General features: G+C 39.9%; 1 protein-coding gene across 2 annotated transcripts in view; it reads left to right on the top strand.

Annotated features, from left to right (window-relative positions):
• Positions 1 to 6966: 6966 nt before the first annotated feature.
• Positions 6967 to 14901, top strand: part of CAP2 (cyclase associated actin cytoskeleton regulatory protein 2) — a 68592-nt gene continuing 60657 nt past the window's right edge. Inside the window, exons 1-2 of one of the 2 annotated variants that reach the window (XM_062569945.1) lie at positions 6967 to 7215; positions 12820 to 12850. The gene's annotated coding sequence lies outside the window, so the exon portion shown is untranslated. The remainder of the gene's footprint in view (positions 7216 to 12819; positions 12851 to 14901) is intronic. The other variant, XM_062569944.1, reaches the window with a different exon arrangement.

Raw genomic sequence — 14901 nt, forward strand, 5'->3', positions numbered from 1 at the left:
AGGATTTTGGATAAAAAGCTCTTTTGTCAACTAATATTTGGTTGTTTCCAGAAGTATTATAGTTCACATATACAGTTGAACTTATATTGTATTCCAAGCATTTCTAAATTAATCAATTTTTTTCTTCAACTCTCACATGTATTATCAGCCAAGACTAAATACCAAAAAATACACTCAAATTTCTCTCTTATACTCATTCTTCATACCCTGTGATAAGTCAGGGCCAGACCTTACTTAAATTAGTGGAAATCTGTACAGAATCAATAGTATTATTCCAGAGGAACTGATATAACTGAACCAGAATCTGAGCTGAAGTTGTCATTTATATCAACACTTTATATATTTTTAATGTTCATGGTCTAATTCATAAATCAGCTTGAGAGTGTTGTTTTCCTTTCTTTTCCTTTATGAAGATACGAGAATGGCACATTTGATGGGGGATTAAAAGAGAACTCCAACATGAATTATTCAGGAGAGCAAACAATATTCTTTTCCAAAGAAAATTATAGCTTTTATAAATGTGGTGCAGTACATACAGAGCTTATGTAAATACAGGAAAGCAAGAAAGTAAGAATCAAATAAAAGACCGATTTTGAAACAAAAGGATTATTTCTGATACCTACACAACTGGCCTACATTTATTCAAGTGAAACATTAACCTGGAAATGTAGGGTGAAGTGCTGACCTTGTTAGTCAGTGACAAAACATCCATTGACTTGAGGGGAACAGGATTTCACCCCAGCAGTGTGAAATATTTATAGTTTTTTTTAATCTATTTTAGATGTCAAATTTAACTATGTTTTGTTCCTTTGCTTTGCTCTTCATTCCCTTTTTAGAAAATGAAAACCCGGAAGACAGGAAGATAGTCTGGCTATCCCAGTACCCAGCTTGATTTATTCTAAAATGTTTTCTAGCTTTTTATTTGTTCCTCTATTCCACAGTCGAATTTAATTTGTATATGATGATAATTCAAAAAGTCATTCTGTAAAGGCTCTTAGGCTAAGGTCCTTAAAAAAGAAAGAGCCCTGCTATTATCCACTGGCTTTACTGAACAGAAATTTTCCTTCTGCCACACAGCTGAATGGGAAAAACATGTATCGAGAAGGATAACTTTCAGAAAACAGGTTGATCACAAAAAGCTCTCAGAATATTGCAAAATAAAAAGTACTACTCCATTTGTCACAAAGAAGATGAAAAGTAGGGTAAATGTCTTTATGCTAGGCTCTGTGCTGCTATGGCTGATCAGCTCCTTGTGCCTAATCTAGATAGTCATCATTTGTAAAATAATATTTTAGGCAGACAAAATTGCATATTAATATAAGTAATGTACTATACCTTGGGATCCATGCTGGCAAGCTTATTTTGAAGGAAGATGTAAAACTCAGATATCCTCAGCCTCCAGCTCCAACTGTTGTCACCCCTGGCACTCCAATTCTGTAATGGAAAAGCATAAATCAGCTCAGTACTTTTCAAGATTAAATAAAAGATTTCGAAGACTAACATTCAGAACTTGTGGTCTTTTCTACTCCATTCTACTACATCAGGATGAGTCAGTGAATCTACAGAAGATACCTCTTGATAGCTACATAGTTACTTACAGGTCATTATTTTCTGCCTGAATGAATTGTTCAAACAGGGGTTGAGTTATGTCTCTTTTCCCCACACCACATCCATCAAGGATGGACCACCTCCAGCAAAGGAGCTTGGAGGTGGACAAAAACAGCTATGCGCGGCATGAGCAGAAGGAGGTAGCAAATGTCACCCCATAGCAAATTACTTCTGTGAAAGCAAGAAGGAAGAAGAAAGAAGAAATTAATTCTGTCTCTAAGGAGGTTCCTTCGACATACACAGCCTGCAATGACTGCAACTGGGATTTAATCGCTCTCTGAATATGGGCATAATCTACTTTTGTGGTTGGAACAACACTAAATATCTGTCTGCCTGGATACACATTGGTTATCTGTCCATGTTACTGTTTGATTATATCCTATGGGATGCTCTCTCTGTAACAGTTATGTAACCAAGTTATTAACTAATGAGACTTGAATCTTGCACAATTTAGTGCTTTTTTTTAAAGTATCATTTCATAGAATCAGGTGATTGTACAAAGTTTTCAAATAAAAGTTCCTAGCCCAATACCTTGTAAAGAAAAATTGAATTCATGATTTGATTATTCACCAAAATCTGTAAAATAACAACAAAAAGAATCCTAAGTATCCTCAGCTTTTAAGCAAACTCATATTTTTGTGTGTCTATATTTTTCAGAGCTTCTACTGCATTGGCTAGCTAGGCCTTCCTATATAGGAGAAACATTTATCTCAGAGAATCATCTGTAGGAAGTCATCCTAGCCCAAAGTTTAGAGATGGGTCTGTGCTTCCTACCTCTAGGAGATGAAAAACTCTTTGTAATCTTAGTTCACCAGGAAAAATGTGAGTCATGACAGGACCTCTTCAGTAGTAAGGAGGAATGGTTCTTATTAAACACAAGACTGGGGGGTTTAATGGTTTTAATGGTCAAGAGGACTGATGTATGATACTGATCATATAGATGCAGCAAGTCCTGACAAGTCTGATCATGATATTGATGCCACCATACGGGAGGCGAAGTAAGAAACAGCAGGAGAAAGCAGTGAGAAGAAAGTCATTTAGTAAGAGACAACTACAGCCACAAGAAAACACAGATTAAAACACCAGACTTCCATACTAGAATTATTTGCACGTCCTTGAAGGTGATGGGAACACCTGAGGATGCTGGGACCTTTTAAATGAGCTAAAGAAGTTTTGGCATGAAGAAGAGCAGGTAATATTTTAGTAGTTTTTGACATTCATCAGCATTTGGTTTCACTTGCATTCTCCTCAGACACAGCTGGATTGCAAAGTACTACCAAGGACAAAGTCAAGAGCATAGACATTTAACCAACTGCAATTATCCTATTAGGATGCTTCATAGCTCACATCTGGGGCTGGCATGGTGACCTAGGATCATGGTAAAGCTGTCCTGAAACCAAGCAAAAAGCAGGACCCTAGTAAATTGGAAGTAGTACCTCACTGTTTAATTACACTGACACATAACTAAAGGAGACTTCTGGTCTCTTGAAGAATCCTAGGCAGTCTAGACTGAACAAAAAATTAAAGTTACTAAAACACTCAAACAGAAACACTAAGGGTTCTACAACGCAAAAAATAACATTGCTTAGTGAGACTTCATAACTCTTTTTGACTACTATTTCCACAGGTTTCAGATATAGCATAAGAGCAGTTCACTGAAAAGTAGATGCAAGATATGATATGACTTCCTTTTCTGTAGGTCTGAAAATGTAAATTTTTCTATTGAAGGCAATGCTATTTGGAATGACATGGTAATACTTCACTTACATACTTGAAAATTGTACTTTGATTCCTCTGTTTTTCATGTAGTCACCCTGACTAGAAGTATTCCTTGTCAATTTCTGCCTTTAATTAAATGAAAGATATGCAACTTTACTTGAAACGTATTCAAAACCCAGTACTGTATAAAACAGGATATTTAGCAATAGAACAAAAGCTTGTATGTTGTGGTAATAAATAGATAAAGCAGAGTAAATACTGAGCAGACCTGGGGGTCAAGCCTGTGACATTCACTGAATAGCTTTTCTCATTACAACAGCTCCACAAAACTGAATTAAAATGCAAAAATACCATTAGTGAAAGTAGTCACACAGATTAGTACTTGTGAGATCTGGGCATTTCCCCCCTGGAGTCAGCAAAGCCCTTAAATATATACTGAATTATAAACAAGTAATTCCATCCCTACACAAACAAGTGACTTAAATACAAACGGCATGCCAAAGCATTCTGCTACATGGGGATGCCATTACTCCCATATTTAATGATAAGCACGTGCTTATTATTTAACTTTTTATGTTGCCATGCCTAAAGAGGAGCATACAACTAATTAATGTACAATTATAAAATGAGAGTCTATCCCTTCAGAGCTTACTGTATAAAAGAGAAGGCAGGATTCAGAAAACAGATAAAAAAGCAGTACAGTGACATTTATGAAACTAAACGTAATCTGAATCAGCCTTAATCTTATATCTTACAGATGATCAGACTGGATGATGACAGATTCAGCTGTATTTCATACTAATTTGAGATAGGGAAAATATTACATATTTTTGGCAGAATTTTCATTCTTTTTCTGCATGACTTGACACTTGATCTGTACAAAATACCCACAAAGTGCTCTTCATAGCTCAATTTAATTAATTAACTGTATGCCATTTTTCAAATTCTGTAAACTAAACATAGATTTGGTAAGCAATAGGCATCCTGACATGTCCCAAATACATGCTACTATAATTTAAGGAGACCTAGCAAGTCATATAACCAAGATTTTCTCAAGAAGATACTCCAATTTATTTTCACATCAATACATGCTTATGCAATATTAATTTATATGAATCTTTTGTTCTGCATTGAGTCAGCAAAAATAGACTTAATGAGATCAAATAAATCAGTAATAATATTTGTGTTTTTTTGTGAACTCATCTATGAATCATTTAGACGTAACTTATATCAATGGGGAAATTTTACAATCATATACATTCAAAGTCCTTTTTCAACAGATACTGGAAAGGTACACATTTTCAACTGTCATCCTCTGCAAAAAATCATGTACGCAAATAAAAGACACAACAGAATATTTTAAGTGGGTTATAATTCTGTCATTCTTTAGAGATTTTGATAGCCTATCTCTGCAACAGCCTCTGATGTGTACTTTGGGATCTCTGCACAACTTTAGAAATACATTCTTCTATAAAAGGGAATAAAACATGCAAGCTCTGGCACAGATTGTCTGCAGCAGCAAAGTCAAAAAGTTAAATGAAAAAAAAAATTATATTAAATGCCATACACCACATTCCGTGCAGCATTATATTTTAATTGGAAATCTTGCAGCATGAGATCTATTATTCCTCTTTTTACATAAGAAAGCTCCTCATAATTTCACTAGAACTGCATAAATTAGGATTGCAAAATGATTTTTTCCTGCATTAATAAATAGTATCTACATTTTCAGAAGACTGAATGATTTGATCCTTAAATTGTTGACCCTATCTCCACCAAAAAAGTATAGAAATAAAAAACCTTTAACTTCTTCTAATATTGCAAATATTGCAATATTGGCATCAAATGACCTTCTGTGTTTAAAACTAAGCGAACATATGAATGCATTGTTCAACTGAGGGCAAACTACTCAGGCTAAAAGTCTGATCTTCCAATCTTCCCTTGCACAGGGAAGACTTTCAAATCAGATTTTTTATTGCTGTCAAAGCTTTCTATTTTCTTGATGGCATGAAAAAATACTATGTCATCTACACGGTATTTGTGTAGCTTCCATACTTGAAAGAAGCATTAGGTGTCAGGAGGGAAGATGTGTTAGTGTGTGTGTTTTTTTATACATGTAGGGCATTTACCAGTTTGGTAGCCCAGTAAACAATTCCATGCAAAGGGAATGCCCCATTGCTTCTCCCTTCCTTCTGCATGCCTATGATATCAAGGGATGATGTGGAGTGCTTGACTGTGTTTTGCAGTAAGAGCTTGTAAAGCTTTTCAGAAGTAAACTAGATTCCATTCCCAAATGCAATTCCCACTCTGAAGAAATCTGATTGCATTTTTTATCGCAAGCAGTCCATTTATCACACTGATACTGCACATGTTTGGGAACTGTTTTCTTTCTGAACTATATGGAATATGGATTTTAGGCTTAAATTTAAATGCAGTAGTTTCAACAGTCTCTTAATACCTGCAGATTTTCTTTCCAGAAGGAAACCTGTTGCTTTTTACTTCCCTAATTCCTGTGTTCTGTAAATTTTTGCAATCAGTTCTTCAATTACTTATTACTCTTTTTCCATCTTGGATGGTCTACCAAGACCCTCTCATTTAAAACCTGTGTTGTTCTGTTGAGTTCATCCGCCTTTTTATACATGCCAAGGAGAAGTAGGTCTTTTCGCTGTATACAGGAAGCTGCATCACAGTTTTTTTTTTTTCAACTGATGCCTATTACACTGTCCACATTAGTGAGTTTGGCTCCTAGACTGATTCTTGCAGTCAACGTGCTTTTGCTCAATGCTGTCTTCTTGCATCACATTTCTATATAGATACACCCAAGTCTACGAGATGCTGCAACCATCATGTCCTGGTTAATATATGACTTCCTCAGCCCTTATTTAACAGCTGCACGATTAAAACAAATATTTATGTTCCATATATCGTAGTTTTGTCAAACCATCAGGAACTGATTACAAAGTCTTCTGAAATAAAACTATGTATTTGACAGACAAAACTGTTGGCTGCTTTCACGCAACCATGTGGTTCACTTGAAAATACGTGGTCTTTTTATTATTAATAAACCGACAGAATTCTTTCTCCTTTCAAGAGCGAAGGGTTTCCGTAAAGGCCACGAATTCGTGCTCCTTCCCCAGGACCTCCGCGCGGAAAGTTAGCTCAGGGGTGCTGGGGGGCCAGGCAGACCCCCGAAGGGCGTTGGGGTACCGCCACCGGGGACGGCGCGGCGAAGCGCGGGGCGTCGCTGCGGAGTGCTCCCGCTCCCGCTCCCGCACGAGGCCCACGGCGGTGGCCCGCGAGGCGCGAGGCCCGAACGCACGGGGGGCTCTGCCGGCGGCGAGGCGAGGCCATCGCATCGGTGGCGACACTGAAGCGAGGCGGCGAGCGGCAGCCCGTTCGCGCTCGGCCAGGAGCCCGGCGGAGCGAGGGGGCGGCAGGGCCGCCAGCGCCCCTCGCCGCGCCCGCTGGCTCCCGCGGGATGCGACGCCGCCGCCGCCGCCTCTCAGGTGCCGCCGCGGGGAGACACTTCTCCCTCTTTCTCTCTCTCTCTCTCTCATTTTCCCACTCCACCCCCTTTTTGCTTGCTTTCTCCATCGCGGTCGCCGTCTCTCCCTCCCGCCGTGTCTGGACTTGGCTTTATTTGGCGCTCCCGGAAGCCGCGGGGCATTTCTCCCTCTCCGGCGGCGGCGGCGGCGGCTAACGTGACTGACTGACACCGGCTCCGCCGGGGAGGAGGAGGAGGACGAGGAGGAGGAGCAGGGAGCGAAGCGGCGAGGCGAGGGAGGGGGGGAGCGAGTGACCGCCGCGGATTTTCATTGCGGAGAGGGGAGGAAAGGAGGAAAAAAAAAAAAGAAAGAAAGAAGGAGGACTTCGGGGTCATCAAAACAGGTAACTGCAGGGGCGGGCTGCGGGGAGCCGCGCCGAGCCGCGCCGGGCCGCGCCGGGCGGACATGTTGGGGGCGGGGGCGGCCGGGCGCGGGCGGGGGCGTCGCCGACGCCGTTGCCGCGGGCAGGGCCCGGGGCGCCGCGGGCGCGGGACGGCGCCGCCGCTGCCGCCGCCGCTGCGCTCGGCCTCCCGCACCCGGGACGGGTCAAAGCCTGCGGGATCGCTGGCTCTCTGCGTCTGAGCGTGGTACGAGCAACAGAGAGGATTTTTTTATCGGATAAACCCCAGGTTTCGTAATGAGTAGGGACAGTCTTTTTAAAAAAAAAAAGGAAGAAAAGGCCATTTGAGAAGGCATTACCTACACGTGGTTGTTTGCAAATGATGGCAAATATTTCCAGGAAAGAAAACCTACCTAGAGACCAGTGCACTACCAAATGGCTTCAGGGAGTCTGTTTTGCACAGGGGGCTTGGGTGGGATCACTGCTACAATATTTTATTACTTATTTTTTATAAGTCGGACAGAAGTGGCAGTGGTACACGGGCTGCTGTGTTTCGCTGTTCTGTGGAACTGTGGTCAGGAAATCAGCCCTACCTCGGAAATGTAACTTTAAAAATTATTTAAAATGGGCAAATGGTAGCTAGAATGAGTTGCAACTCAGTTCGGTGCTCTCAGAGCTGGCCTTTTAAGCATCACTGGCAGTTGGAAAATGAGCATTTTGATAACCTAATTTTATGCGAGTTATAACTTAGCATTTTCTTTTGATTACTTCTATGCAAATAGTGATAGTAAAGTTTCTTCTGATTCTATAAACTTTCAAAACAAGGATTGCATAGCACTATTTGATTCTATATTGAGCAAGATTGCACAGGAACAAAATCAATATCCCTGCTGTAGCAAAGCCAGTCACATACAACAGCAAGACCTTTTAGATCTTGGGCATAACACAAATCTTAGTCTTTAGAATATTCTTATGATTTATTTGCTTCCCCCCCACCCAAGTAAGTGAATACTGCTCATATGTGGAGGGTGGACAGGCACAACTCCAAATGCAATGAATAAAATATGTTTTCTCAATTAAATAAAAATGAAAAGAGGATGTGCATTATTTACTATTACAGTATGGTGGATGTATGACATGTTTTCATTATCCCTTGTCAGCTATGGCACTCACTTCAGTGGAAAAAAAGTGATTTTTGAAATACCATCAGGAGCAAGGGTACTATTATATATACATTTAAAAATTCTCTATCATTAGATTTGCTAAGCCCAATGTGTAATCTATATTAACCATTTAAAATATCAAGGGGAGCCCAATTCAGGAAACAGCGAAATGATAGAATTAAAATTTCTGGAGGACTAAGTGTCATGGGAATCTGAATTAGTGGATATTGGAAAAAGGGGTGTAGTGCAGCAAGGAAGGCTGGAACTGTATTCTGCTCCTGGCCTTGACACTGACTTACAACATCACCTGGAGCAAGGCACATAATCTTTCCACGTTCCAGTCTGTAGGCTGTCAGAGACAATAACATTGCAAGAGGTATGAATGCTGGAAAGAAAAATGGTGAACTGCCAGCTATTTTAAAGAATATTCTTTGTGATGTTCTAACAACATGTGCAACAGCAACAAAATCAATAGTTGAAGTTACTGTCTGTTAGAGCATCTGACTAGATGCAGGAAGATGTTACTTACCATGCTTATTGGGCAAAACCAAAGAAATGACTTAAAGTAAACCAAGTACAAGTTATTGTAATTATTCAGACAGATGTTTTGTTATGAACTAGTTAAAAGATTTTACTTGATTAAGCACCTCCAATATAAATAAATAATTTTAATCCCTTTCTCAAAATTTTTAAATGAATTTATTGCAATAAGGGGAATAACTGGGAATTTGTCCTAGAATCATAGAATCAGTAAGGTTGGAAGGGACCTCTGGAGATCATCTAGTCCATCATCAGTGTCATTTTCCTGAGGTACAAAGTCAGCTGCAGTAGCTCCCATTTTCTTGGAAGGTGGATAATTTTGTCAGATATGGTTTACTGAGTCTTCTGATAAGAACTGCTTTGAACTCTAAAGGTTCAGCTGTTCTTGAAGAATGTCACTACTAGAACTATACCAGACTATCAACACTTTTTCTAGGTAGTGTATGTTGAACTAACAAAAGCACAGTAGGTGCAGCTGCATCTATTGCAGAGGTTTTGCTGATGCAGCTGGCTCAGCAAGGGCGTGAGTTTGGGTTTTTTTTTTGAAACCTCTGACTTTGGTCACCATATTAGCAAGAATTTATGGCTGTATTAAGGCTAGATATAGCTTTAGTCCATACCTATGCAGGCAACTCTTGTCCTCATTTTACCTGCATATGTGCAGGTATGTTGACTAGGTCAAACTTCAAGGTTTTTGTTACCAGCAAAGGTTGCATTGAGGCTGTCTCCCGAGTACATGCTAGTAGAAATTGCTCTCTCTGAGCTACACTTTTTCAGAGATGAACAGGCTAGAGAAATTCTTTGGAAAATCCAAAATACCGGTACTATAGTATGCCAGGAATCAGAGGCCTAGAGGATTTTTGGCCTATACAGAAACCAGGTAAGTGATCAAGTACCTAAGTGAATAGAGTCTTATTTTTCCAGGAGGACATGCTCAGATCCAATGCATTGATGTTATTAACTAATGTGAACACCTAATTAATTGGGTTTTGGAAGCAAGACAAAGAGCGATTTGTGTTTCTGTGTGCAGTCAGTAACATGTTTAGTTCTTCTGTTTAGAGAGAAGAAACAGCAGAGCAATTCAGCTAACAGCTCTGAGTCTTCTAAAGCAACTATCTTAGATGCTTGTAAAGTTAACTTTTTTTAAGACCAGTTTGATCTTTCTGGGCTTCATGACACCTCACACTGAACAGAGGAAGCATAAACTGCTGAATCTCTCAGGTCTTGTAATTGAGCAATGTTGCATGGATTATCATGAAAACTTAAGACCTCTAAGTAGTATCCAGGTTATAGCAGGAAATAGAAAGGTCTTTTTTAGTAGCAGGTGGCCCACTTCATCCTGCATCAAAAGCAAAAGCACAACCCATTGCAATGCTAGCAGTATTGCAGCAGCAGTGGCCTGATTTTTGGAATGGGAGATGGGTCAAGGCCTTGAGCATTTGTGATCAGTAAAGATCACAAATGAAGCCAGTGCGATTGCAGAGCTAGACCCAAATAGCACAAAGTTTGCTTCAGCTCTCCTGGCTGCTACCATGCAGGAAGACAGGCCACAAACTTCAGGCTGAGCTGAGCAGCCAAAATGAGTGTGACACCATCAGACACAGAGTGCTACAATCATAATTGTAGCCAGATATCCTGGCAGGAGCAGGAATGCTAGCTACCTTGGCTCAGATAAGCCCAACCTGACATCTGACAGATGTCCACTGATATTTCAACTTATCTTCATGACTCAAAATTTCTAATGTTAGATTTCAGGTGAATGGCAGCATCAGAGTGACTTCCTTTGCATGGCAAGGGAGATGATTCCTCTGACTTTGAAGTTCAAACTGAGATATGCTCAAGCAATGTATGTATTCCAGAGCTATGTATATATATATTCACGCCTACTCTTGCAGGTTTAAATGAGGAATGCCTGCATGGTAGAAGGGATTATCCTTCAGCATCAATGGTGGAGAAAATCCTCCCAGAAACAGAAAGGTAGAAACGCAGACTTCAGCACAATACGGTTATGCGTGTGAAGAAAGGATGTGGTAGCGTTCTGAAGGCCTACCCTGACAGCAAACAGAACTGGTATTAAGCCTGGTACTTAACAACTTTGCAGTCTCATCTTTTCTGCAAAAATCATTTCATAGTTTGTAACAGGATCTGTTTAGTACTAACTTTCCCTCTTTCCTCCTTTTGCATCTCAAAAAAAAAAAAAAATTGAAACACTAGGTAAGATTTTTTGCTTTGTGGAGTTTACCTTTAGGAGAGTGTATGTTCAATTTGATTTGAACTGCAGCATGCTTGTGAATATTACTGTTAAGTTATTACAGATTAAGCTGAAGCACTTAAGTAAAAATCAGTGCCTGTATGCAGTATTTTCTCAGTTCGACAAGGCAGCTTGCTTACATACAGTAATTGGACTTGTGACAGGTAATTAAATGGCTTGTGAGGCCTTTAGGATGCTTGATTACATGAAAAGCACTATAGTAATACATAGTAAATGAGGTGGCTAAGAACACTGTGTATCTGTTGATTAGTGAGATACTAAAACTCTTACACTTCATTGGAGGGAAAGAAGAAAATAAAAACAAGACAAAAGATTATGAGCAGTGGTGACATAAAAAGGGAGCATAAAAAAAGTAGGAGAATGTTCTTGGAAACTGGGTTGCCTTGGTTATTTTAAGTCAATCATGCTTACACAGACTGTCAACTCTTGACTGCTTCAGTATATCATTAAATAATGAATTGTTCTTTGTGATCACAAAATTGATAAAACAGTCAGAATTATTCAGCAAGGAAAGGGAGCTCTTTTCTTCACAGAACTTATTCATATATAATTAGAAATGGAACTGATATTCTAGGAGATACTAAGCACATACATGAGCACGACATATTTTAAAGAATGTAAATTAAATTATCAGAGGCCTAACCACAGTCCATGCTATTATTACATTGACTTGTAAACGCTCAGCTTGACATGTGCAGTTGCTTACCCATAATTATGGGACTAAGCTGGGACGTGATAAATCTAAAATGCATTAATAATCTTAAAGGTACTTGTTAAAATAGAAATTGTTTTACAAAGCAGTTTTATAATACTTTTTAAGTATTGTGATACAAAAATGTCTCTCTTTCTTTCCTGCATGTTTATTTTCATAGACAGTAGCCTGATATTTGGGAGAAGGGAAGAAGTGAGGGAAGAGCCAGGATACAAACAGAAAAGTATGTTTTGTGGTACTAACACCATGAAGTCAAAGGAAATGCTGTTAGATTAAATGGTATAAGAGGTGTAATATGAATCCGCTTTTTCTTCTTCTACACCAAAATCTCTCTCGCTAATAAAAACCAATCCTTTAAAATCACAAAGGATATGCAGAAAAGAGGGAAACCCATAGACAGAATAATTTAGGTAGCATGCTTCTAAGCACAGCAACAGAGGAGTCATTTGTAGCATATCAGCAGTTTTAACATACACACTGAGCTACAGAGAGAAGTACTTTGTGCTGAGTATACTAGAACCAGCCAAGACTTCAAACCAAGTTACCGGTCAAAGTGGCACAGCCATCCACAAAAAGCAGACTTCCCACAGACATTTTTGTCTTCTCCGCATTTTAACTCTAACACTTGTCCATTCCGACCAAAGAAAAGTTGTCAAAAGTCTAAATACCATTAGACAGACAAGGGTATTTACTGGGGTGAGGGGGGGAAAAAATCAGCTTTTCTCAGTACTTGGAAGAACATTGCTTCCAGAGAAGCTTGTAGCAGATCTAGGGACAAAACATGGAAAAAAAACCTCACCGGAGGCTCAACTTTGAACCCTCAGTCATTCTCCTCGCAGAGGACCTTTCTGAGAGGTCTTCTGCTGTAATCCAGTTTGACATCACTTTGACAAGCCTCCGTTTACATTCTTCCCATACAGCTAATGGCAAACGAAGCACGAGCCATACAAGGTAACGTTTCTGTCTACTAACACGCTCTGGCCGCTAACAGATAGTCCCGTGCTGTGCTTCCTCCACCCCAGCTCTTCCGCGGTAATACCCCAGACAGCTTCGGCGGCACCTCGGGAGCCGCTCAGCCAGCAGCAGGCAGCTCCTGCGCTCTGCCTGGGAGCGAGCAGCCCGCGAGGCCCCGAGCCGGCGGGTTTTCGCTGGAGCCACGAGAAAGGGGTACAGCAGCACGGCTTCGGGGCCGATGCCAAAGGTGGCAAAAAGGCTGCACGCCCAGCACAGCCTGGAGTTCGTTACAGCCTAATGGCAGGGGAGGCACCCTGGCCGTCTCCGGCTCAGAGCTCACTGCGGTTTCCTGGGAAATAGAGTGCCTTAAGATGTTTCTGCGATTTGAGGGGAGGTTTAGGAATGCATACGGGTTTCCCCTCTCTTGATACATATCGTGCAGAAGAGCTCGTGAAAGGAGACAGTACTTTGGATCTGTCAGACATTCATGATTGGCTTTAAGATCGTACCAGCGGCCAGTCTGGGTTTTTGTGTGTTTTGTGTATTTTGTTTATTATGTATCTCAGCAGCAATCTATTAAAGACTTGTGAGAGAGAGCGCATGTACAGGCAGCTGTATTTTCAAGAATACGATTGTGATTTTCCAAGCAGTATAGGAATGCTAAATGCAATAAAAATGCCTCACCACTGCCTGCTTTCTGTTTTAGGCAACTGCCCTTTTTTGGCATAGAGAGGAAAAACAGTCTGACCTGCAGCATCTCAGATGATGAGAATGTGTCAGACCTGGCTTGATTTTAAAGATGCCGAGTGGATTTGGAAGGACTGACATTTAGGAAAAAAACAAATAAATGAGCAAGTCATTTTTTTTCTTCTAAGTTTAAAGCGTGTTGGGAAGTAAAACAAATTATACTACCTTTTGCAGATGTTTTTTAGAGTAAAATTGTACTTTATAGGGTGGTAGCACTCTTATGACTAAAACTGCTATTTTTACAAATCTGATAAGTCATCATTCCTTTTTTTTTTTTTCACCCTATACTGCTCTACTGTACAGCTTTTGCCTGTGGACTCATTAAGGCTTGTTTCTTCTTTAGATAAAGCAGTACGGTCCTCTGTCATAAGTCACAAATGGTGACAATACATGTGCTTTTGCTTCCAATTTGACTACTATTTGAGATTAATATGTCAGGGAATTTTACTCTACAGACTAGTTTTTTCCCTTGACAATAGATAAATGGTGCTTAGAGACAGGTGTCAAAAAGGGGAGAAAAGCAATGATAGTCTCCAAGGCCTACCTATTAAAGGAGATCTGCTTTTAATCTTCAGCATGCCCTGTTCTGTCTGGTTTTGACTTCACTTCATTTGGAGAAGAAATGACAGATGGTAGTACTGCCACATGCCTTTAGCACCAAAAAAAAAAAAAAAAAAAAAAAAAAAAAAAAAAAAAAAACACTAAGAGTAATCAGGGCAGATCTATGGACCCTCCTTCTATTTTTTGTGTATATCAGACATCTAACAATGTCAACATTTAAATGATCATCACATCAATAGATGTGAGTTAACACCTTCCCAGGCTTCTAGTTGACTTTATTTTCGATGAAGGACAGTGCGCTTCTCTACCAAGAGTGCGACTAGATGCAAGATTACACTGGAGTTGAAGCACTGTCCTTTTTCATTCCTTACAGGTAGTCAGGATCAACTCCAGGAAAAGATATATGATTAACCCTGATAATACTCATCAAGATCAAAGCTTTAATTGAAATTCCAGTAAGACAAGCTGGAGAATCTGTCTTGATGAAAAAATATGCTTTATGGAAGTGGAAGCATCCCACAGGTGTATTCACATCATCTTACTTTTCATTCACATACAAACACTTTATTTGGTACAATAAGTAGATCCAGTCCTTTTATTTATATTTATTATAATCTCTGATACTACATCACATCTTTACATAGTCTGTTCCATTTATGTTCTAAGTCCTTCTCAATTGTGGCTTTAAGATGTCAGTTTGACCATGCAGCGTGTTGAATGATAACTAAACAGATGCACTG

The sequence above is a fragment of the Rhea pennata genome, chromosome 2 (assembly GCF_028389875.1).
Source record: "Rhea pennata isolate bPtePen1 chromosome 2, bPtePen1.pri, whole genome shotgun sequence".
Classification (NCBI taxonomy): domain Eukaryota; kingdom Metazoa; phylum Chordata; class Aves; order Rheiformes; family Rheidae; genus Rhea; species Rhea pennata.